At 33.8% G+C, this 27,489-nt stretch overlaps 1 protein-coding gene across 6 annotated transcripts in view; it reads right to left on the bottom strand.

Annotated features, from left to right (window-relative positions):
- The window catches only part of AGMO (alkylglycerol monooxygenase), a 395,634-nt gene that overhangs the window by 360,681 nt on the left and 7,464 nt on the right, over positions 1–27,489 (bottom strand). The window contains exon 2 of one of the 6 annotated variants that reach the window (XM_040472533.1): positions 22,947–23,029. The exons of the other annotated variants lie outside the window; for them this stretch is intronic. The gene's annotated coding sequence lies outside the window, so the exon portion shown is untranslated. The remainder of the gene's footprint in view (positions 1–22,946; positions 23,030–27,489) is intronic. 6 annotated transcript variants of the gene reach the window in all.

Below are 27,489 nucleotides of genomic sequence, written 5' to 3'. Positions count from 1 at the left end.
CTCTGTCTCTCTCTGTCCCCAAAATAAATAAATGTTGAAAAAAAAATAAAAAAAAAATAAAGTACAAAACACAGTATTCTTTGGGACTACCACAATATCATGGCATCTATACACTTACTCAGTACTTACTGAGCACCTACCATATGCTAGATACTGTATTATGCATTAAAATATAGAGAATAAACAAAGCCTATAAATTCAAGGAGATCAAACTTTCATGTTTCATTATGAGGGATGAGCAACACATAGGAATTAAACCGCAAGTAAAATATTTATTTACTTATTTACTTTAACTAATTTAATAATCATATAACTTTGTAATTATATTTCTATACCATATAAATATATTTTAAATGTAAAGAATTTACATGACTACATACCAAGCACACATTAATGTATAACATAGACATTATTTATATAATTATTTATTTAATCAGTGCTTTTATTTGAAGAAAACACTACAGACGACATGATATTGAAAAGCATTATTCTGGGGTGCCTGGGTGGCTCAGTAGGTTAAGCGTCCAACTCTTGATTTCAGCTCAAGTCATGATCTCACCGTTTGTGGAATCAAGCCCCATGTCTGCTCTGCAGAGATAATGCAGAGCCTGCTTGGGGTTCTCGCTGTCCTTTCTCTCTCTGCCCCTCCCTCTCTCTCTTTCCTTCTCTCAAAATAAAGAAAATAAACATTAAAAAAAAGAAAAGCATTATCCTTCCTCCTTAGTTCAGTCCAATTTTCCTAGAAACAGAATTCTACTCTGTATAATTTTAAATCCGTTAGAGGCTACTTTCATGACTATTCTACTCTAATACTGATTTATCAGTTTCAACAGTTAATTATTGATCAACTCCCCTGAAAGCTGAAGATTTAGTTTATTCATGCCATCAAACTCCTTCAGAGTCTTCTCCTTTAAATGCCACCATTTGTAGGCTTATACTGCATTGCAACTGTAACTTTAAGTAATTTATTTAAATCTGTGTTCTTTGTTCAATGGTATCTCTTGCCTCTTAATTTTTAGCAGCCTTGTTCTTGCCTCCACCTTTCCTGCCAATGGACTTCTGTCGACACATCCCGTCTTTGGTGAGCTCTTCTCTCACACAATGTTAAAACATGAATCGAGTTTGTAATCCCAACCAACTACCACATGATCTGTCTATTCTAAAGGTTGGAAATAAATAAACAAGATCTGAATTGTACAACTATATAAATATTATTCACTCCTGGCTAAAAAATATATAAGAATTATATTTCCTTAGCATATGTTCCAATGTCAGAAACTTTGGACTCCGAAAGAAAAATGTTACTGGCATACAGTATCATACACATATCAAACAGTTGCGACACTCTCTCAACTGTTTAAAATTTTCCACATTTTAGTTTGCTTCATATTAGAACATAATTTACTCCTTTCCTTTTTTTTTCCTCCCAGGTGTTTTTAATTGTTCTTTTTGTTTGTTTGTTTGTTTCTTATACAAAAAACAAAGTCTTTATAGGACCTCAATTTTTTTTCTATCTTTAGTTATGAAATCATTTTCAACATTTTTCAAAATGTGGTCTGCAAAACCTCATGATTCTTAAAGACCTTTTCAGGGGCTGAAAAGTCAGAACTATATCACAGTAGCTCTGAGGCATGATTTGTCTTTTTCATTGCATGCAAAACAATGGTGGGTCAAACTGCTGGCAAAAATTGTACTAGGTAGGGACATGCCCACTCGGGAGTTCGGTTGAGCAGCCAGTTTCCTCCTTGTGGTGACTCGCCTGTGGATAAAAAAGTACTCCCTTTGCCTTGTCTTCACGTAAGAAATATCTTTCTTGAGAGGGAGCCAAGATGGCAGAACAGCATGGAAGTTTTTGTTTGTCTCCCATCCATGAAATACAGCCAGGCCAACACTAAACCATCCTGCACACCTAGAAAACTGTTCTGAGGGTTAACACAACAATTTGCACAACCTGAACCACAGAATTCAGAAAGAGAAAAAAATCATTTTTAGTTTCAATTTTTATTAAAAATATTTTTAATTTTTTTACTATATTTTTTACTTTTGTGTAATTTTTTTTCAAATTCTATTTTACTTCCATCATTTTATTTTAGTCTACTTCAGTGTATTCCCTTTTTCAAATTTTCAGATTATTTCCTTTTTTTTCTTTTTTCTCTTTTTTGTTTCTTTTTCTTGAATACAGAAAGAGAAAAAATTCATTTTATTTTTAATTTTTATAAAACATATTTTTTCTTTAATTTTTTCTACTATATACTTTACTTTTGTGTAAATTTTTTCAAATTCTATTTTACTTCCATCATTTCATTTTAGTCTGCTTTAGTGTATTCATTTTTTCAAATTTTCAAACAATTTCCTTTTTTTCTTTTTTTCACCTTTTTTCTCTAATCTATCAAGCCACTTTCAGCACCCAGACCAAAACACACCTAGGATCTAGCATCATTTACTTGATTGTGTGTGTGTGTGTGTGTGTGTGTGTGTGTGTAGTTTTTGATTTTAATTTTTTATATTTTAATTTTTTTAATTTTAATTTTTCTACCTCATTAATTCCTTTGCTCCCTTAAAAATGATGAAATGAAGGAATTCACCCCAAAAGTAAGAGCAGGAATAAACAACAGCCAGGAACTTAACCAACACAGATACAAGGAAGATATCTGAATCAGAATTTAGAATCACGATAATAAGAATACTAGCTGGAGTTGAACATAGATTACAATCCCTTTCTGTGGAGATAAAAGAAGTAAAAAATAGCCAGAATGAAATTAAAAATGTTGTAACTGAGCTGCAATCACGAATGGATGCTGCGGCAGCAAAGATGGATGAGGCAGAACAGAGAATGACGATATAAAGGAAAAAATTATGGAGAATAATGAAGCAGAAAAAAAGAGGGAAATTAAGGCAAAAGAGCACGATTTAAGAATTAGAGAAATCAGTGACTCATTAAAAAGAAACAACATCAGAATCATAGGGGGTCCCAGAAGAGGAAGAGAGAGAAATAGGGGCAGAAGGTTATGTGACCAAATCATAGCGGAAAACTTTCCTAACCTGGGGAAACACACAGACATCAAAATCCAGGAAGCACAGAGAACTCCCATTAGATTCACAAAAACTGACCATCAACAAGGCATATCATAGTCAAATTCACAAAACAGGCAAAGAGAGAATCATGAAAGCAGCAAGGGAAAAAAAGTCCTTAACCTACTAGGGAAGACAGATCAGGTTTGCAGCAGACCTGTCCACAGAAATTTGGCAGACCAGAAATGAGTGGCAAGATATATTCAATGTGCTGAATCAGAAAAATATTCAGCCAACGATTTTTTATCCAGCAAGGTTGTCATTCAAAATAAAATGAGAGATACAAATCTTCCCAAACAAACAAAATTTAAAGGAGTTTGTGACCACTAAACTAGACCTATAAGAAATTTTAAGGGGGATTATCTGAGGGGAGAAAAAATGAAAATAAATACATACACACATACATATATATATACATACATACATACATACATACATACATACCAAAAGCAACAAAGATTAGAAAGGATCAGAGAACACCACCAGAAACTCCAACTCTACAAGCAACATAATGGCAATAAATTCATATCTTTCAGTACTCACTCTAAACATCAATGGACTCAATGCTCAAATCAAAAGACATAGGGTAATAGAATGGATAAGAAACAAGATCCATATATATACTGTTTACAAGACACCCACTTTAGACCTAAAGACATCTTCAGATTAAAAGTAAGGGGATGGAGACCATCTATCATGCTAATGGTCAATAAAAGAAAGCCAGAGTAACCATGCTTATATCAGACAATCTAGACTTTAAAATAAAGACTGTATCCAGAGATGCAGAAGGGCATTATATCATAATCAAGGGTTCTATCCACCAAGAAGACCCAAAAATTGTAAACATTTATGCGCCAAATGTGAAAGCACCCAAATATATAAATCAATTAATCACAAACATAAAGAAACCCATTGATAGTAATACCATAATAGTGAGGGACTTCAACCCCCCACTCATAGCAATGGACAGATCATCTAATCAAAAAATCAACAAGGGAACAATGGCTTTGAATGACACCCTGGGCCAGATGGACTTAACAGATACATTCAGAACATTTCATCCTAAAACAGCAAAATATACATTTTTCTCCAGTACACATAGAACGTTCTTCAGAATAGACCACATACTGGGACACAAATCATCCCTCAACAAGTACAAAAAGATTGAGATCATATCATGCATATTTTCAGACCACAACGCTATGAAACTTGAAATCAACCACAAGAAAAAATTTAGAAAGATAACATACTTGGAGACTAAAGAACATCCTACTAAAGAATGAATGGGCTAATCAAGAAGTTAAAGAGGAAATTAAAAAGTACATGGAAGCCAAGAAAATGATAACACCACAACCCCAAATCTGCAGACTGCAGCAAAGGCAGTCATGAGAAGAAAGTATGTATATAGCAATCCAGACCTTCCTAAAAAAGAAAGAAATATCTCAGATACACACCTAACCTTATCCCTTAAAGATATGGAAAAAGAACAGAAAATAAAATCCCAAACCAGCAGAAGACAGGGAATAATAAAGACTAGAGAAGAAATTAATGCTATTGAAATTAAAAAAAAAACAAACAAACAAACAAAAAAAAAAAACAGAACAGATCAATGAAACCAGAAGCTGGTTCTTTGAAAGAATTAACAAAATTGATAAACCCCTAGCCAGTTTGATCAAAAAGAAAAAGGAAAGGACCCAAATAAATAAATCAAGAATGAAAGAGGAGACATCACAACCAACACAGCATAAATAAAAACAATAATAAGAGAATATTATGAGCAATTATATGCCAATTACATGGGCAGTCTGGAAGAAATGGACAAAGTCCTAGAAACATATATACTATCTAAACTGAAACAGGAAGAAATAGAAAATTTTAACAGACCTATAACCAGTAAGGAAATCAAATTAGTAATCAAAAATCTCCCAAAAACCAAGAGTCAAGGGCCAGATGGCTTTTCAGGGGAATTCTACCAAATCTTTAAGGAAGAATTAACACCTGTTCTCTTGAAGCTGTTCCAAAAAATAGAAATGGAAGGAAAACGTCCAAACTCATTCTATGAAGCCAGCATTACCTTGATTCCAAAACCAGACAGAGACCACACTAAAAAGGAGAACTATAGACCAATTTCCCTGATTAACATGGATGCAAAAATCCTCAACAAGATATTAGCCAACCGGATCCAACAATACATTAAAAAATTATTCACCACAACCAAGTGGGATTTATACCTGGGATGCAGGGCTGGTTCAATATCCACAAAACAAATAATGTGATCCATCACATCAATAAAAGAAAGGACAAGAACCATATGATCCTCTTAACAGATGCAGAGAAAGCATTTGACAAAATACAGCATCCTTTCTTGATAAAAAACCCTCAAGAAAGTAGGGATAGAAGGATCATACCTCGAGATCATAAAAGCCATTTATGAATGACCCAACGCTAATATCATCCTCAATGGGGAAAAACTGAGAGCTTTCCCCCTAAGGTCAGGAACAAGACAGGGATGTCCACTCTCACCACTGTTATTCAACATAGTATTGGAAGTCTTAGCTTCTGCAATCACACAACACAAAGAAATAAAAGGCATCCAAATCAGCCAGGAGGAGGTCAAACTTTCACTCTTTGCAGATGACATGATACTCTATATGGAAAACCCTAAAGATTCCACCAAAAAACTGCTAGAACTGATTCATGAATTCAGGAAATTTGCAGCATATAAAATCAACACACAGAAATCTGTTGCATTCCTATACACCAACAATGAAGCAACAGAAAGAGAAATCAAGGAATCGATCCAATTTACAATTGCAACAAAAATCATAAAATACCTAGAAATAAATCTAACCAAAGAGGTGAAAAGTCTTTACACTGAAAACTTTAGAAAGCTTATGAAAGAAATTGAAAAAGACACACACAAAAAAATGGAAAAAGATTCCATGCTCCTGGATAGGAAGAACAAATATTATTAAAATGTCGATAATACCCAAAGCAATCTACATATTCAATGCAGCCCTTAACAAAATAACACCAGCATTCTTCACAGAGCTACAACAAACATTCCTAAAATTTGTATGGAACCAGAAAAGACCCCAAATAGCCAAAGCAATGTTGAAAAAAAAAAAAAAAAAACAAAGCAGAAGGCATCACAATTCTGAACTTCAAGCTACACTACAGAGCTGTAATCAAGACAGTATGGTACTGGCACAAGAACAGACACTCAGATCAATGAAACAGAATACAGAGCCCAGAAATGGACCCACGAAGGTATGGCCAACTAATCTTTGACAAAGCAGGAAAAAATATCCAATGGAATATGGACAGTCTCTTCAGCAAGTGGTGCTGGGAAAACTGGACAGTGACATGCAGAGGAATGAACCTGGGCCACTTTATTACACCATGCACAAAATTAAACTCAAAATGAATGAAAGACCTCAATGTAAGATAGGAAGCCATCAAAATCCTCGAGGAGAAAGCAGGCAAAAACCTCTTTGATCTTGGCCACAGCAACTTCTTACTCAACACGTCTCAGGAGGCAAGGAAAACAAAAGCAAAAATGAACTACTGGGACCTCATCAAAATAAAACTCTTCTGCACAGCAAAGGAAACAAACAGCAAAACTAAAAGGCAACCGACAGAATGGGAGAAGATATTGGCAAATGACATATTAGATAAATGGTTAGTATCCAAAATCTAAAAAGAACTTCTCAAACTCAACACCCAAAAAATAAATAGTCCAGTGAAGAAATGGGCAAAAGACATGAATAGACACTTCTCCAAAGAAGACATCCAGATAGCCAACCGACACATGAAAAAACGCTCAACATCACTCATCATCAGGGAAATACAAATCAAAACTACAATGAGATACCACCTCACACTTGTCAGAATGGCTAACATTAACAATTCAGGCAACAACAGGTGTTGGCGAGGATGTGGAGAAAGAGGATCTCTTTTGCATTGTTGGTGGGAATGCAAGCTGGCACAGCCACTCTGGAAAACAGTATGGAGGTTCCTCAAAAAACTAAAAAGGGAACTACCCTACAACCCAGCAATTGCACTACTAGGTATTTATCCAAGGGATACAGGTGTGCTGTTTTGAAGGGACACATGCACCCCAATGTTTATACCAGTGCCATCAACATTAGCCAAAGTATGGAAAGAGCCCAATGTCCATCAGTGGGTGAATGGATAAAGAAGATGTAATACACACACATACACACACACACACACTCACACACACACACACACACACACACACACACACACACACACACACACAATGTAGTATTACTCAGCAATCTAAAAGAATGAAATCTTGACTTTTGAAACTATGTGGAGGGAACTGGAGGGTATTATGCTAAGTGTAATTAGTCAGAGAAAGACAAATACTATATAACTTCACTCATATGAGGACTTTTAGAGACAAAACAGATGAACATAATGGAAGGGAACAAAATAATAGAAAAACAGGGAGGGGGACGAGACAGAAGAGACTCATAAATATGGAGAACAAACAGAGGGTTACTGAAGGGGGTGTGGGAAGGGGGATGGGCTAAATGGATAAGGGGCACTAAGGAATCTACTCCTGAAATCATTGTTGCACTATATGCTAACTAATTTGGGTGTAAAATAAAAAAAAATAAAATAAAATAAATTGTACTAGGTAGGAGTCACTGTATTCTTCACCATAAACCGGCAATGCAAAACAACAAGAAAAAAAAACAGTTACACTGAAAACGTTCTTTATGAAGCAGTTAAAAATGTTAATTTTATTCATCTGAATCTTGGAGTGCATATCTTTATAATATTCCATGTGACAAGATGGGAATGCTCACAATACACCTCTGTAGCATAATGAAATATAGTGGATGTCTCACGGAAAATCACTTTTATGATTGATTTGTGAGCCTAACTACCATTTTTTTCCTGGAAATCTTTTGACATAAAAGAATAGTGGTAAATTATAGTTATTCAAGTTTTAGTACCTAGAAACATTTTCAAGAAACTGAACTAAGTAATCCAGCTACTTCAACAGTAATTCTAGCTTCCAAATGGAAATTATCATCTTAGAAATTTTTTATAGGCCATCAGCTTGACAATGTAATTCTGTGACAGATATTTTCCAATAACTAACTAATGCATGTCATTACAAAATCATGCATATACAAGTGACTCATTCAAAGTGCAATGTGGATCAACATAATTTTAAGCATTATCTAAAATGTTCTTTGAATGGAATAATAAAGTAGGAACTATATTCTTTCCTTTTGGCTTTTTTCACTCTGCATTTGTGAGTCATCCAACTTGTTGCATGCACCAAGTTTACCCACTTTTATTGTTGAAAAATCCATTATGTGGATATTCTACAATTTGTTAATATATTCATCTGTTGATGGACATTGAGTATTTTTCAGTTTTTTACTATAACTAATAAAGCTGCTGTGAACATTCCCGTGAACATTCACGTACACATCTTCAATTTCTCCTGAGAAAATACCTAGGAGTAGAACGTATGGATCATATGGTAAGTGTGTATTTCACTTTTTAAGCACAGCCAAAACGTTTTCCAAAGTGTACTAAGTTAAAACTCTACCAACAGTTTACAAGAGTATGAGTCCCTATCTTTTGCAATATTTAATATAGTCAGTCTTCTTAACTTTAGCCCTTTAAAATAGGTGTGTAGTGATAGCACATTGTGGCCTTATTTCACATTTTCTTGATGAATATTGTTGAATATGGTTTCATGTGCTTATTTCCCACCTGTGTAATTTCTTTGGTGAGTTGTCTGTTCAAATCTTTAGCCCATCTTGCTACTGAGTTGTTTTATTTTAGTATAGCTGTTCCTGTTTTGTTTTTTATTGAGTTTTGAGAGTTCAGTACATATTTTGACATGAGTACTTTATCAAAATGTGATTTGAATTTATTTTATCCCAGTCTTTGTCTTGTCTTTATATTCTCTTAATAGTGTCTCTTGAAAAATAGAAGTCCAGCTTATCAACATTTTTATGTGTTGTGCTTTTGGTATTATATTTAGAAAAATCTTACTTAAAATCTTTGTCTAACCCATGGAGACAAATATTTTCTCCTATGTTCTACAAGTTTTATAGTTTTAGGTTTTACATTAGGTTTATGAAATGTTTTAAGTTATTTCTGTTTATCATACAAGGTATGGATCAAAGTTCATTTTTCTTTTGTATTTGGATAAGCAATTGTTGCAGCATGATATACTGTGAAGACTATACTTGTCTTAAAGCAAAAACAATGCAGTAGAGAAAATACAGTCTTGTCAGTGGTGAAAACATACCATTTTGTTAAACACCAGGTGTCCATAGACGTGTGAAACTATTTCTGATCCTGTATTCTGTTCCACTAATGTACTTTTCTAATTTTACAACATATTTTCTTGATTATTGTAGACTTATAGTAAGCATTGAAATCAGGTAGTATTAATTCTCAAACTTTGTTCTTCTTATTCAAACGTACTTTACTATGCTAGATTATTTGAATTTCATTATGAATTTTAGAATTTGTATGTCAATTCCTATAAAAAAACTAATACGATTTGAATTGGTATTATATGGATCCTATCAATTTGGATAGGATTGCCATCATAAAAATCTTCTGCCTTCTGATCTATGAATTTGATACATTGTTCTACTTATTTAGGACTTTTTTTCACACTGTGTATTAGAGCCTTTTGCATATAGTTGTTGCATAAATTTTGTTATAATTTTTCATGCTATTATAAATGGCATTCCTTTTTTACTTTGTTTCTAAATGCTGTTGCTAGCATATAAAAATACAATTAGTCTTAGTTTTGCACCCCATAACCTTACTAAATTCACTGATTAGTTCTAGTAGGCATTTTGTAGACACAGATATTCCATATATATATATGAAAAGATCATCTAAGAATAAAGATAAATTTTGATGTCATGATTCTGTTTTTATTTAGCTTAAAATATTTATTACTTTTAAGAGTTATTCTTTGATATATGGTTATTGTTGTGTGTTATTTATTTTCCAAATACTTGAGTGTTTTCTAGAGATCTATTACTGATTTCTCATTTAGTTCCATTGTATTCAAAGGATGCATTTTGTAAGACTTGAAACCTTTTACATTTATTGAGACTTGTTTTATAGCTCCAAAGATCTTCAATCTAAAGTTTCCCTATGCACTAGAAAAAATTTAAAAGAAGTGTATTCTGCTGTTTTTCATGAAATGTTGTATAAATGCTAAACTAAATTAGTTGACAGTATTTAAGTTTTATATTCTTACTGATTGCTACATGTTCATTTTTGAGAGGGCTGGTATTGCAATTTATGACTATAATTGTGGATTTCCTTACTTTCTTATAATTCGATTAAGTTTTTCCTTCATGTATGTTGGCACTCTATTATTAGGTGATAAATATTTAGAATTTCTATGCCATCTTAATGTAGACTCTTTACCATTAAGAGATCGCTTTCTTCAGAAGTGGTTAGTGATACTATGGCTCTGAAATCTACTTTGCCTAATATTAATATAACCATTCCAGATTTCTTTTGGTTAATGCTAGCATTGGATATCTTTTTCTACCCATTTACTTTTAATGTATTTGCATCTTTATATTTTAAGTGTATTTACTAAAGGCATACACTGCTATTTGGCTTTGCTGTTACATTAGAGCTGACAAATGCTTCTTGATAAGTGTGGTACAGAGAACATTACTGTAATTACTCATATAGATTTAAGTCTGTCATATTGATATATATTTTCTGTATGTTCTGTCTATTCTTTGATGTGTTTTTTTTCTTCTTTTTCTCCCTACTTCTGTAGTTATGTTTGATATAACTGTGGTTCTAGTGATTATTAGCAGAGGCTGATATTACCATCTTTGGATTTAATGATCCCATGTAATTATTAAGGTTGCCAATCAACCTTAATTTAGAATGAATTTAGAGGATTTAGAAGGAATTCATTCTGAACTTTTGCAATCTTTATTAAATTACCAGGGTGCAGGTAGTGATATAAAAAATCCAAAATTAACAAATTTCTAATTTTCAACAAAAACCTAAAGGGTATGTTTTTTCTAAGTCTTGCTTAAAAGAAGTACTGTACTCTGTTGCATAACCAGTTTCTGGTTGATTCAAATGTAAAAATCCCAAGAAATTTCAGATGAACTGAAACAATGGAGTATGATTTATACATAATTCATTATTTTTAGTATCATTCATTAATCATAATTATAATTCATTAATCACCAAAAAGTGCAAACTTATTTCAAAGTAAGTTAGAGAAAGCAGAAAGAAATATTGACATTATGACCTCCGAAAATGGAGATAATTGGATGACTTCTATCCTCATGGCTTATAAATTTGTAACATAGGAAGACCTGTTCTCTAGATTTCACTGTGGTCAATTTGGCATAGCTTGTGGTCTGCCTAGAAAAAACTTCTTTGTGTTGATGTATAAAACAGAGTTAAAGACCTATCTCCTTGGCATATTATGGCCCCAAGGGGAAGGACACAAATGGCTCTGGTTTAAGTATTTTTTTTCCCTAATGAATGTTCTTTCTGTTTTAAGGTACTAGGATCCGCCCCCCAACCATGCAAATATTTACAAAGCATATGCCTGATGTTTTTTTTAAGGCATAGGTCCCAGGAAATTGAAAAGGCATAATGCAGTATGCCTAGAATATTAATTAATAAAAGCTTCAAGTGTTTTCTTCATTGTTGGTATCTTGAGACTTAGTCCTGGTTCTTACAAAGAGTAAGATATCAATAAGCATTTTTGAATAAACAAATGTCAAAACATTCCACATTTCCTTCAGAAGAGAAAACTCTTTCGTGGTATTTTCCCTTATCGACTTTTTCTGGCTTCAAGTTTACCATTCAATGTAGAAAACACTGAACCCCAGGATATAAATTATAGCCATTATCTGGGCTGGGAACAATAAACCCCCACCATCCCAGACAAGAACTTGCAATCGTGTTGTGGGGAAAGGACATAAAAAGATGATCCACAGTAAAATGTAAGAGTAAAATCATAAAAGCTATAGAAATTGAGAAAAGTGAGCAGATAAAAGGTAAGATATGAGTGGGATGCTGACATTTGGCTGAAAGTAAGAATGGGAACAAAATACATTAAACGGGAATGTGTACCTTAAACTCCTATAGGCAAGTTCTGTGAACAAATCAATAGTTGTGTTTTGCTGGGTGGGGCTGGTGCATTTGTGTACTGAGAGCTAAATCTGAAGAGGTATCTAAGTGTTGAGTTATAAAAGACTATGAATGCCAGCCTATGACAAATGAATTTTGTGTTTTTGAAGCAAAACTGACGTGTGAAAATGGTATTAACAGATAATCAATTCACCGGAATTTGACAGATGGGTTGGAAGGAATAAGTGGTAGAAGCAGAGTGACAATTAGCAGGCTTCAGCAATGACCTCAGTTATGAGGTGGTCAGAACCTGGTAGTGATGATGGGAATCAGATGAAAGAAATGGATAAAAGAACTAAAACAATGGGAGTTTAGCTATGGGGAAAGAGGGAATTTGAAATAATTTCTCTAACAATTCAAACCCAAGTTCTTACAACAATGAGAGCAAATTTCAGTGGAATTAGAAGGTAACCATTTTGGAAAATGATGACAAATTCATCATTTTTAAATGTTAATTTTAAATATGCTGAATTTTGAGGTGAAAGATCACATAGGAAGAATTTTATAGCAAGTTTTCAAATATCCAAGTCAGTAATTTAAATATAAGACAATGATGAACATTCAACTACATAGAAATAGAATTGGCAAATAAAGCCACAAAAGTGACTTTTGTGATAGAGAAAATGAGCATGAGATAAGGGCAGGGCTCCATTTATGTGGGCAGGGACCAAGCAGAGACCATGGGGAATATATTGGAGAAATAAGTGGAAAACTAGAGCACTTTAATATAATGTAAAGCAAATAATGGTGCCCAAATTGCTGCACTATATTTACAGTTACAGAGTGTCAGAGGAAAATAACAATTGAGATAGAGCATGAGATTGGTGATTAGTGGGACATTGGTAAACAAAAACACAGGAGAAAGGTACAAATATTAGATTAGAAAGTAGGGCTTAATTAAATGCACAAAATAATTGAAAACAAAATTCTATGAATATTGATTAGTACTAATGCAAAATTATATCTGGCTTTATTTTATTTAGTATTCATTTATGTTTAGTTAACATATCCATAGTTTATATTAAAATTCACTTTGTGTTCTATAGCTCTAGTTTTAAAAACATGTAATGTTATAAATCCACCATTAATTACAGCATCATAGAAAATAGCTTCATAGCCCTACAAACCCCATTCTTTTACTACACTGATGCACCCCTCCTTCCTCTCCCCTTCTTATGGCAACCCCTGATCATTTTGCTGCATCTATGGTTTTGCCTTTTGGAGGATATAGTATGGTTGGAATCTTACAGTATATAGTCTTTTTAGATAGGCTTCTTTCACTTACTAATATGAATTTAAGTTTCCTCCATTTCTTTTTGTGTGTGTCTTGATAGCTAATTTTTTTTTGTCACTGAATAACATATTATATGGATGAGCCACTATTTATTCATTAGCTATTGAAGAACACCTTAGTTACTTCTAAGTTTTAGCAACTATGAATAAAGCTGCTATAAACATTTATATGCAGCTTTTTGTGTAGACATACATTTTCAACTCGATTGGATAAATATGTAGGAGCATGACTGCAGGGTCATACAGTAAGGCTATGTTAAGATTTTTAAGAAATTGACAAACAACCTTTCAAAATGGTTATTGATAATTTTGCATTTTAGAAGCAATAAGTGACAATTCCTGTTTCTCCGTATTCTTGTCAACATTTATTGTGAGTGTTTTTGGATTTTAGTCATTCTAATAAGTGTATACAATATCTGATAGTAATATTCCACTGTCACAATTTTCAATTTCCTAATGACAAATTATGTTGAGCATCTTTTCATATGCTTATTTGTCATCTGTATATCTTGTTGGTTAGGTATCTGTTCAGGTCTTCTATCCATATTTAATTCCGTTGTTTGTTTTCCTATTATTGAATTGTATGAGTTATTTGTATATTTTGGATACAAGTCCTTCATCAGATAGGTGTTTTGCAAATATTTTCTCTCCAACTTTGGCTTGCATTTTCATTCTGTTAACAGTGTATTTTGCAGAGCAGAAGGTTTTAATTTTTAAAAAAGAACAACCTATCGCATTTGTCTTTCATGGAATACACTTTTGGTTCCATTTAAAAAATCATTGCCAAAACCAATGTCAAACAGATATTCTTCTAGCTTATCTTCTAGAAATTGTATAGTTATGTACTTTATATGTAGGTCTATGATTCATTTTGAGTTAATCTTTGTAAAAGGCACTACATCTAGATTCTTTTTTTTTTTATTGCATATGGATGTCCAGTTCTCCAGAACCATGTGTTAAAAAGACTATCCTTTATCCTTTAATTGTCATTGCTCCTTTTTCAAAGTTGATAACAACTGACCCAGTTTTATATTCTTTTATCAACACCATACTGTCTTGATTATGCTACCTTTATATTAAGTCCTGAAGTTTGATAGTGTCTGTCCTCTGACTTTGTTTTTCTTCTTCTGTATCATGTTGGCTATTTTAAGTCTTTTGACTTTCCATATAAACTGCAGAATCAAAAGAACATATTGGAGAGGCACCTGGGTGGCTCAGTCAGTTAAGCTGCTCACTCTTGATTTAGGCTCAGGCCATGATCTCCTGGTTCGTGGGATCAAGCCCTGCAATGGGCACTATGCTGACCATGGAAGCTGCTTGACATTCTGTCTCCCCTTCTCTGCTCCTCCCTCGCTTACACATGCACACTCTCTTTCAAAATAAATAAATAAACTTAAAAACAATACCTTACTGGAATTTTGACTGTGATTATATTAAACAGGTTGTTTTGGCAAGATTTGAAATTTTAGCAGTATGGAGTCTTTCCATCCAAGGACATGGAATACCTCTCATATTATTTTGATTTTCTTGTACTTCTTTCATCAGAATTTTATAGTTTTCCTAATAAGGATCTGTACTTACTAATGTTATTTTATTTTTCTAGTGTTAATGTCAATGGTATTATGCTTTGAATTTTAAACTCCAATTTTTCATTGCTGGTATATAAAGTAAATGTCCTTATGAATTAGCCTGTTAACCTAAAAACTTGCTATAATAGCTTATTAACCCTACAAGCCTTTTGCTGATTCTTTGAAATTTTCTATATAGACAATGACGTCATTTGTGAAAAGACAGGTTTATGTCATCCTTCCCGTTTCATATGCATTTTTCCTTGTGTTATTGTATTAGCTAAGACTTTCAACACAGTATTAAATAGGAATGGACAAAGCATCTAGTCTCCCAACATTAAATATTAATTTGACTGTAAGTTTTTTATAGATTTAAGGAATTTATTAAATTATTCACAAATAATTCTCTAAATTCAGGACTGGTCTGAATGACTATGTGCAGGTGCACTTGTCCATCTGCAGATGAACTGGTTTCCATAGGAGACCACAATGATACAGTTTTGAGCCAATATGATTGCCTACATATTCATATTTGTAGTATTTAATACTTTAATTTCAACATGGCTCCTTGTAGGCTAGCTAGTTCAACTTGACTAGAAAAATTATCAAGTTAAGCTAAAGTTAAAAATTAGAAGGCATCTGATATAATTGATTTAATATGAAAAAAATAGCTACTTAATTTACCTCTGGTCTATAATTTTGAAAAAAAGTACATTTTTGACAATTAGGGTATCTCAGGAGAAAAATAAAGAAATGGCTAGAGTGGAATAAATCCAAGTTGCTTTTAAAAATTATTTTTTTAGGAATGCCACAGTGGCTCTGTCAGTTAAGTGTCCAACTCTTGATTTCAGCTCAGGTCATGATCTCATGGTTGTGGGAATGAACTCCATGTGAGACTCTGCACTGAATGTGGAGCCTGCTTAAAATTCTCTCTCTTCCTCTGCCCCCTCCCCCACTAACACTCTCCCTCTCTCTCTCTAAAATAAAAATAAATTAATTATTTAAATAAAATATGGTTCTTTTTATTCACAGCTTTTTGAGGCGAAAGTAAGGTATAATGAGATGAACTTTTTAAAAACCACACAATTTCATAAGTTTTGACTCATGCACTTCCCATGAGACCATCACTACAATCAAGATAATAAATATATCCATCACCCTCAACAGTTTCTATGTGTCTAGAAATCACCTTAGTTTTAGAAAGCTGCCACCAGATTTTAGGGGTGGTTTAATGTAGTCCATTCCCTAATATAGATTGTTATAATAGATGCCTGACAGTAAAATCTCCAAGGATCATCTGTTTATTTCTTATATTTTTCAAACATATTACAATGTCATTCAGGCTGTTATTACAACATATACTTCATATTGCCATATACCTAGCTCTGCTTTGGTAAAGTCATAATTAACACTAAGAATATATTGATTAAGAAAGGCAAAATAAGTTAGTATCATTTTCTTTTAAAAATTTTGTTGTTTTTTTGAAGCCAAACACCACACACACAGTATATACATGATACAAAGGTAAATAATATTTACTTTTAACAGTATAAAGCTTACTATGTATTATATTACCATAGTAATATAAACTTACTATTGAGTACCTTATTATCTAATGGGAAGAGTGAACAAGTACTATAAGCAGAATCAATACATTTGAAAGTTACAAGATACTACTATATACCTGTTAGAATGGCCAATAGCCAAAATACTGACAATACCAAATACTGGTAAGAATATGGAGTAACAGGAAATCTCATTCATTGCTGATGGGAACGCAAAGTGGTAGAGTCACCTTGGAAGACAGTTTGACCGTTTCTTACAAAACTAAACATTATCTTATCATATAATCCAGCAATTGTGCTCTTTGATATTTTCCCAAAGGAGTTAACAACTATTGTCCACACCAAAACCTGCACACAAGCATCTATCATAGCTTTATTGTAAGTGCTAAAACCTAAAGGCAATCAAAATGTCCTTTAAAAGGAGAACAAGTAAATCAATTGTGATTCATGAAAAGACATGGAAGAAACTTAAACACATATTACCAAGTGAAAGAAGGCAGTATTAAAAGGCTACAAACTGTATGATTTCAACTATGTGACATTCTGGTAAAGGCAAAATGGAGAAAACTATGGAGGTAATAAAAAGATCAGTAGTTGCCAGGGATTTGGGGAGAAAAAGGGACGAATGGGCAGAACACAGAGGCAGTGAGAATACTCTGTATGATACTATAAAAATGGATATAGATCATTATATATTTGTCAAAACCCACAGAATGTACACCACCAAAAGTGGGCCTTAATGTAAGTTATGGACTTTAAATGGTAATAATATGACAATTTAAACTCATCCATTGTAACAAATGTACCACTATGGTGGCCAATGTTAATAGTGGGGATTTTAAGGTGGGGTGAGGGGGGAGAGGCATGCCCTATATGGGAACTCTTTGTACTTTCTTCTCAGTTTTATGGTGACCTTAAACCTGCTCTAAAGTAATAAAGTTTATTCAAAACAACTCTATTTGGGGCACCTGGGTGGCGCAGTCGGTTAAGCGTCCGACTTCAGCCAGGTCACGATCTCGCGGTCCGAGAGTTCGAGCCCCGCGTCGGGCTCTGGGCTGATGGCTCAGAGCCTGGAGCCTGTTTCTGATTCTGTGTCTCCCTCTCTCTCTGCCCCTCCCCCGTTCATGCTCTATCTCTCTCTGTCCCCAAAAAATAAATAAACGTTAAAAAAAAATAAAAAAAAAAAACAACTCTATTTGAGAAAACTGTGTTTCTGAAAAGATATTTCTGAAAAAATAATTAAAAAGACTGAAATACAGAGTAACACATCCCATGTTCATGAATTAGAAGACAATATTATTAAGATTGCAAAACTACTCAAAGTGGTCTACAAATATATCATTATTCGTATTAAATTCATATGGAATTACAAAGACCCTGAAGAGCTAAAACAATAGAAAAAAACAAGGAGAAAAGTTGGACAACCCATATTCCAATTAGTAACACTTACTACAAAGCTATAGTAATCAAAACAGTGTAGTACTGACATAGGCTAGAAATCTAGACCAATGGAAGATAATTGAGAGTCCAGAAATAAACCCATGCATCTGTATCTAAATGATTTTTGACAAGCCTGCCAAGATCTTTCAATAGGAAAAGAACTGTCTTTTCAAAAACTGTGCTGATGTAAGTGAGAAATCACTAAATTCTACTCCTGAAACTAATATTACATTATATGTTAACTAACTGAAATTTAATAAACCTTTAAACTATTAAAAAAAACTGTGTTGGGGTGCCTGGGTGGCGCAGTCGGTTAAGCGTCCGACTTCAGCCAGGTCACGATTTCGCGGTCCGTGAGTTTGAGCCCCGCTTCAGGCTCTGGGCTGATGGCTCAGAGCCTGGAGCCTGTTTCCGATTCTGTGTCTCCCTCTCTCTCTGCCCCTCGCCCGTTCATGCTCTGTCTCTCTCTGTCCCAAAAATAAATAAACGTTGAAAAAAAAAAAAAAACTATGTTGAAATAACCAGATATCTACATATAAAAGAATAGTTGAATCCCTACCTTACAGCATATTTAAAAAATAACTCAAAATGAACTAACAACCTAAACATATGAACTAAAACCTTAAGACTCTTAGAGGAAAACATAAGATTGTTTCTTCATGACCTTGAATTTGGCAGTGGATTCTTAGATATGACACAAAAAGCATGACCAAAGGAGAAAAACAAGAGGTAAATTGGACTTTATCAAAATTAAAAACTTTCATTCATCAAAGGACACTGCAAAGAAATGAAAAGGTGACTTACAGAATATAATAAAACACTTGCAAATCATATTATATTAGAAGTGTAGAATATCCAGAATATACAAAGAACTCTTACAACTCAACAACAACAAAAAGTCAAACTGCCCAATTTAAAGAGGTCAAAGACTTGAAGAGCTGTTTCTCCAAATAAGATACACAAATGACTAAGAATCACATGAAAAGTAGCACAAAATTAGTCATCAGAGAAATGCAAATCAAAACCAGAGGGAGATATTACTTCACACCCATTAGAATGGCTACTATTTGAAAAAAAACAATAAAAACAAGACAGCATATAACTATTAGCAAGGATGTAGAGAAATCAGAATCCTCATGTATTGCTGTAAGGATGTAAAATTGTTAAGCTACTGTAAAAAACACCTTGATAATTCTTCAAAAAGTTAAACATAGAATTACCACGTGGCCCAGCAATTCCACTTCTACGTATACACCCCAAAGAACTGAAAACAGATACTTAAAAAATACTTGGACATGTATGTTCAAAGCAACACTATTTGCAATAACCAAAAGGTCAAAACAGCCCAAATGTCTATCAATAGATGACTAGATCAACAAAATGGATCTATACATACAATGTAATATTATCCAGCCAAAAAAATGAAGTATGAATACATACTACAACATAAATGACTCTTGGAAACATATTAAGTGAAAGAAGCCAGACCAAAAGGTTGCATATTATACGATTCCATTCATATGAAATACCCAGAATAGGTAAATTGATAGAGACAGAAAAGTGATGGTTTTCAGGAGCTGGAGGGTGAGAGCAGTAATGGAAAATAATTGCTTTATGGTTATAGGATTTTCTGTGGGGATTATAAAATATTTGGGAACAAGGTAGAAGGAGTAACTGCACAATTTTATGAATGTACTAAATGACCCTGTATTGTTCACTTTAAAAAGGGTAAATTCTATGCTATGTGCACTTACATTAAAATTTTTCTTTTAAGTTTGAAGACATTAGAGAGTGAGAAAGGTAGGACTTGATCAGCCTCAGTCCTTAGGAGGAGGAAAGTGAACACGAATAATTCCGGTATTTACTGGTTCTTCAATATTAAACCATTTGCTGAGTCTAAGCATTAGCTCAAAGGCTAGATGAGCTGAATGAGTAACTGACAGGATCAGAAGCTCAGCAAACTCTCTATAAACTGAAAGGCTAAAAGTAGGTGTGGAATATGGGGGAAGAAATCAGAGTTCTGTTTCCAATAATGAAGAGAGGCTCAGAGATTCACACCCTGCAATAGGGATGAATTAGAAATACATCAGCCTCAAATGGATAAACTCAGCTACAAATATCTCATTCCTAACTGGATTAAGGTTATGTGCTCTTACCCTAAAAGAAGGCCACAAACAAACTTGAATTCTTTCTGGAGAAAGCAAAAATTACCCAGATGTCTAACAATAATGAATGTCTCTGTCAAGGTAATAAGAAGAAAGATAGGGTAGCAGAAGTGGAATGGCAGAGCAAAGATTGCAGTGGGGTTAACCGAATCATCTACCAACAATCTGAGTGTGAAGGTAGGGAAGGAGTCAGAAGGAAGAGGCAATTTTGACTAAGAATTATAACATGCAGTGGTATAATTTGAGGAGGACATAACACAGGAGAAGTAAGTCTAGGAAATGAAAGAGCTAATAAGTTTGGATGGGATTTATTACACTTTGAAGTATGTGTGGATTTGTTCCAGGTGGAGATGTGTCCTATTACAGGAAAAGTGTCTAGGAAAACAATATTTTTTATATGTCTGGACCTGACTCTTTGCATTTGCCATCACTGGGAAGCCTGAATATGCATGATGTGAATGCCACCTGTTAAAGTTCATCTGAAACAGCTATCCCATGAAAGTCTAAAATGCACAAATAGTCAGTTTGGTAATGAATTCTTCTAAGTACTTAAAGGAAAAACAAATTTTTAAGAGTGAAATGGAAGCATAACTTTACACATTTGAAGTAGTATTAATAAAAACTCACAGTCAATTCTTTTTTAAAATTTCTATCTCACTTACACAAAGTTTTAACAATATTTGAAAACTGCATATAACCCAAAATTTATATTTTCAATTGTTTGCATGATTTTATCTAATTTATATTTATCTGAACACACTAAGTTCTGTTATTTTCTCTTTTTTCTGTCTCAGCATATTTACATAAAAATCCCTTTCCAAGTACTTTTAGCTCTTTCCACTGAGAAAAACTGGTTTATGAATCAGTCCTGAACCATATAAGGAAGCAAACAATTGGCTAAAATAATTAATTCGCTTAGAAACAGATTATCGAAAGTAAAACATTCATTTTTCACATTCAATACAAACATATACCTTATAAATATATTATTTCATTCAATGCAATAAACAAAGTATGGCAAAGATCTAAAAATAGTGTTTATGTTGAATACACTGAAGAATGAGTAAGAACAGCGTTTATAAGGCATTTCATAAGGGGAAAAGTTTACACTTTGGTTTTGGTAGAAAAGCCAATTTTTTTTTTCTAATTGAAATATATCCATTTTCAGAAAAATGGTGAAAAGAGTAGACGTCAAGCAAAAACAACCGTTCCCGAATCTCAGCCTACCTACTTAGATTTTAGCCCATACACATGGCCTCCTTTCAGAAAGCTAGCTCCTTAATGAGGAGCAAAACCGGTGAAGATCACCAGACCCTGAGTGAGAATCGCAACCAAGACCAGATGTAGTCTAGCAAAACACTGACAGGAAAGGGAGGTCAAGCAAAAGAAGGAATGAATTCTGCCAGGAAGGTGTTCCTGAAAGGTACAAAAACAAACAAACAGACCCCACTGTGATATAGGAGTAAAATGTTAGCAAGGGAGCAAAAGCATAACCCAAGGTTTAAAGATATGGATGTACCACACGGAAAAAGTAGAGCATGCTCCAATGTCTGGTGCCGCTGCAGAAAAGCCACCCTGATACGTTAATATCTTATATATGGCAATTTAATTAGAAGAGGAAATCATTTTCCTACAAAAATTCATTGAGACATTTAAGATGGGTAGCATAAACAACCATGCTGGTGTATCCTAGATTGGTAAAATTAATCTTTTAAGTGTCTTATATAAAACCAATTAATGGGAAATGTACATTGGATTGTATTTTGAATTACATAAAAGAATCATAATATAGGGCCAGCATAATTATATATGACTACGTTGTGAAATGTCACTTTGTGAAAGAGATACAAATTTAGTTGGCAATTTCTGCACGAGTATTTTCCGGATAAGACTAAAAATACTTAACATCATACACAATTTTCAGGAACTGGATTTATAGACATTTTAGAAAAAGAGCTACTACCAACAACAAAAGGCAACCCATTGATAGTAAGGTAGTAGCAACTGACATATAAACACCAGATAGAAGGAGAAATGGAAAGCAAATACTTCCCCAGGAAAAGGAAACCTAGTATTAAAGGCAGAGTAAGGCATATTATGAATTTTTAGTGGAAAGCCACTATTGAAAAATAAGAAATTACGCTAACTAAACTAAAAATATGTCAGGTGGAATTATGTGCTTATAAAACACTTTTTTTGGTCTTATTCAGCCACTAAGGCAAAATTACAAGGTATATCTTAATAATTTTCATCATCTGTCTTTATTCTAATCCTCTCCCTCTCTTGCCATGTTTCCCATACATATGAAAAAAAAATTGTATTTCCATCTCTTATTTCCTGTTTCAGGAAGAAAAAAATTGAGTGATATATAATATGGTAATATCCTAGAAAAAAAAAGGTGCTCCCAAAGGTTAGAACTCAAAGTGATAGTTTTGAAATAGAGCAATTTAAATACTTAGGAAGATAAGTAAACAGGGCCAATCTCCCTGTTTCCCTCCAATTTCATTCAATGCTCCAACACCAAGGATTTGTTAACAACTGTCTTATGATTTTCAGCAGATTCTGGTTCCTTCAGTCTCACCAGACTCTCTGGGTCAGAGAATATATACACCAATATTGACATTTGGAAAACATACCTCACACCTTTTCATCCATCTAGATTTCACAAGGATGAGGCAGAGTGAAGTTTAGATGCAGTCACAACATCAAGTTCAGGGAACTGTTTCAGAATAGAATACCAGGATGAAAGTGCATAAAATGTAATAATTTACTATTGAGCCTGAAAATGAGAAAATGCTACTCAATTGGCATATTTGTATTTAGATTTTTATACACTGCCTTGCTGCAGAAAGATTTTTAGCCAAAATGAATTCTGAATGTAAGAGTCACCAAAATGAAAAATAAAATCGAATAATAATGTAGGTCATTTATTCCTAAGGGTCTTTAAGAGAATTCAAAACACAAAGATTAAAAAAAAAGTCTAATAAAAGGCAAAGGAAGAAATAACATTTTTTGTTATTGACAGCAAATGAGTCCATGATTATATTCCTTATATTCTATATATTCATAAGGTTTGCTACATTCTACATTGTAGGCCTCCAGGAGTCCCTCATTACCGTGGGGAATCTGTAATACTAACCGTGCTGGGATTAGCCAATACTTTAGCATCTGCCATTCTGCACTTACAATACTACAGTGCTCTGTTTCCTTCTTTCAGATTTGGTCTTATTTTCTTAGATTTTTTTTTTCTTTTCCTCTATTGGATACATAAGGATAGAGATTATATATGGTGTTGAAATTTACTGGGACATGAAATCTTCTCTTCATATATGTAAAATGTCACAAATTGCCAAATGTTTATAAGGAGATTGGGCAGGGTTCCCAGACAAAGGGTGAGGATTTCAGTAGAGACTGATTGAATCTGTCTCTCTTGAAAATGTTCTTTCCAGTCTCCTGTCATGTGATGTGGATGATAAAAATGTGGGGAGGAGGAGGGCATCTAAAAATGTGGAAAATAACTATTAACACTCTCCTAGGGGAAACTGTTTTATAACTACGTAGGTCTAGACAAAAGCTTAGAACTTTGACACAGGTTTCAGGCACTGTATTACCTCCTTGGATACAGAAGAATGATAAATTAAATTATAAATCGAATTAGCCTTTTTAAAGGCTTATCCAAAGCATTAAAAGGCCTGGATAACTGTAAGTAGTCCCTGCAACAACTTGCTCTAATGTCACAAGCAGCAATGTTCCTAAATCATACACTCAAATAGAAGCCTTGGTAAATCTATTGGCAATCGGAATCAATTGAACCTGTAAAAGCAGGAACCTGGGGTACTGTATTTGACCCAAACTTCTAGAAGAAACTAAAAAAATTTAAAAAACCTATTATTTATCAGTGAGCAAAAGTAGATAATAAAATAAATTGATTTAAATATTCAGTTATAAGGCAAGGAACACACAAAATAAGTCATTGAACTAGAGTCTCTAGACAATCACATGACAGAGTCTAGACAAGAAAATAGCCCTGTGCTATCATAAAAGAAATCATTCATGAATGAATGTTGGTAAAATCCAATGTTTTTTATCCTACATACATTTGTTGAGTTACATATTTTAATGGTGATGTTAGTTAAAATGTATTATGGTTTGTTTGCTACTGAATCACTCACTATAAATATACATCTATACAACAGTTTCATTTTGCTATTAAATTTTTAAATTACATATAAAGGTATTTGAAAACATTATGAAATAATACTTAACTTTCTATTTAACCAAAATGACAATAGGAGATGTGAAAGACAAATACAGAAGATTACATGGTTGTGAATGAAACTTAGCTCTTTAAATATGGAAAAGACTGGGCTTTTTTTCTTTTTTTTAAGTAATTGAAAGCATGATAAAAAACAATGGGAAACATAGTAAATTGTTTTGATAAAACACGAAAACTTTACTGCCCAGACTGATTATTTAAAAAATAAAGAAAAATCTTTGTTTACAATTTCTTATCAAGGGCCAGCCAATAATCTAAGAAAGTGTTGTTCTTTTAACTGAGAGAAAACCAAATTCTAGTATTACACTGGCATACTTTTGATATTAAAACTCATTTTTTAAAAACTTAAATAAGTTCATTCCAATCTTAGCCAGCTTGACCAAACATAAATTTTCTTTCCTAAGATTCCTTTTCCACAAACCTTCTATAACTTTTTATATATCCATTCAGTTTTTGTCCTAATTTTTTTTTTTTCCTTTTTCTCTTTCTGGAAGAACCAGTCATTTTATTCTCCTTATCTACTTTTTTTTTTTTTTTTTTTAACGTTTATTTATTTTTGAGACAGAGAAAGACAGAGCATGAACGGGGGAGGGTCAGAGAGAGGGAGACACAGAATCTGAAACAGGCTCCAGGCTCTGAGCTCTCAGCACAGAGCCTGACGCGGGGCTCGAACTCACGACCGTGAGATCATGACCTGAGCCAAAGTTGGCCGCTTAACCGGCTGAGCCACCCAGGTGCCCCTCTCCTTATCTACTTTTTATTCACAGTTGTTTCCTTTCACACTTATTATTTCTAAATAGCTTTACTTATATATACTGATTAGAATTTTAACCCTTAGAAACATAATTCCTAATGAAAACTAAGAAGTAAGCAACTGTGGATTGTCTGGTATGCTAATATTCTGGGGATTTTATAAATACATTAAATAATTTCTAGAAGTATATCCTTCTTCATAGTAAATTTTTCAATGTGGCACAAAACATGGGTTTATTAGGAGACCCATGTGTCTTTAGTTCCTTAGTAAAAGGAAGTCCAAAGTGTATAAACCTGCATTCAGTAATTAATGTTTCAACATTTTATCTTTTTTGGAAATGATCTAGATATTCAATGAATATTCATCATTTAACTTATCTCAGTATAACTGCAACGTTTCAAGTTAGCAAGAAGGTTCTGGAAACTATTTTTAAGTATACATACCGTAAAACATAATTATTATCAAAAGGCTCATTAATAAACTTTTATCTTAATTATATCCACTTAACTTACTTGTTCTTAACACTATGTTTAGATTACACATGAAAATTTTATGAAGATATTAAATACTAACCATTATCTTAAGTTCTCTTTCTTGCTGAGAAATTCTGCAAGGGAGATAAGGTGAGCTTACTTGACTTGCAATAAACTTAAAGAGAATTGGGGTGCCTGGGTGGCTCAGTCGGTTAAGCGTCTGACTTCAGCCCGGGTCACGTTCTCGCGGTCTGTGAGTTCGAGCCCCGCGTCGGGCTCTGGGCTGATGGCTCAGAGCCTGGAGCCTGCTTCCGATTCTGTGTCTCCCTCTCTCTCTGCCCCTCCCCCATTCAAGCTCTGTCTCTCTCTGTCTCAAAAATAAATAAACGTTAAAAAAAAAAAAAACTTAAAGAGAATAAATGTCTATGCCTGCATTACATTTAATATTGATAGTTCTTTTTTTTTTTGAGAGAGACAGACAGAGAGAGAGACCAGCGGAGTAGGCACAGAGAGAGAGAGAGAGAGAGAATCTTAGGCAGACTCCATGCCCAATATAGAGCCTGACTAAGGGCTCAATCTCACAACTGTGAGACCATGACCTGAGCCAAAATCAAGAGTGAGACACTCAACTGACTGAGCCATCCAAGTGTCCCTTAATAATAATGGTTCTAAAAATATGCTTGTTTTAATTAAAATAACAAACTTAAACTAGTATTTGTTTACTGAAGATAATCCTGGATCATGTGAACTTGAAAACTATTTGGCTTAGTGTTTCTACATTTCTGAGAGTATTTTTTTTAATTTTTTAATGTTTATTTTTTGAGAAAGAGGGAGAGGGAGAGAGAGAGAGAGAGAGAGAGAGAGAAAGAAAGAAAGATGAGTGAGGGAAGAACAGAGAGAGGGAGACACAGAATCTGAAGCAGGCTTCAGGTTCTGAGCTATCAGCACAGAGCCCAATGCAGACTCGAACTCACAAACTGCGAGATCATGGATCACAAACCTGAGCTGAAGTTGGATGCTTAACCAACTGAGCCACCCAAGGCGCCCCAAGAGTATTCTCAATTACTTTCTTTATTCCAATGAAATAAAGATTTTTACAAATTACTTTTGGCAATACCATCCGGAGGTAGGAAAAAAACCGGAGGTAGGAAAGGATGCAGGTTTCTCCAAGAAGGGCTTTTGTTATCATCTAAAATCAGATCTTTCATAATACCTGCAAGCTTTTATCTCAGGGAAAAGACCTTCAACTAAGATGGATATTAAAAGACTCCTATATTCTGGATTTAGAACTCTGTGTCTTTGTTTTAGTAAATCCTACCACAAAGGCTTCAAAATATTTTGTTTTTTTCACTGTGTGCATAGTTTCATTGATGTTTAGGGGAGAACTGAAAAAAAAAAAGTTTCTATCATTTTCTGAATATCAGCTCCAATTTGGCCAACTTTGGACCATAGAGCCACATTAAAAAATTCTTCCAAATATTTTGTCAGGTTTCGGCTGAGACAAACACTAATATTCCTGTCAGTATTGAAAAATTTGACAGACACAAGAGGCATCCCCAAAGAGGTGCAAATGATGCTTCCAATATCCAGAGCCATTCCCATAGATAACCACAAAAAAGAAAGAAAGAAAGAAAGAAAGAAAGAAAGAAAGAAAGAAAGAAAGAAAGAAAGAAAGA

Source organism: Herpailurus yagouaroundi, unplaced genomic scaffold (assembly GCF_014898765.1).
Source record: "Herpailurus yagouaroundi ecotype Mexico unplaced genomic scaffold, PumYag 100, whole genome shotgun sequence".
Lineage (NCBI taxonomy): Eukaryota > Metazoa > Chordata > Mammalia > Carnivora > Felidae > Herpailurus > Herpailurus yagouaroundi.
Note: the sequence above shows the minus strand (reverse complement) of the source record. Positions and strands in the feature narration are given on the sequence as shown.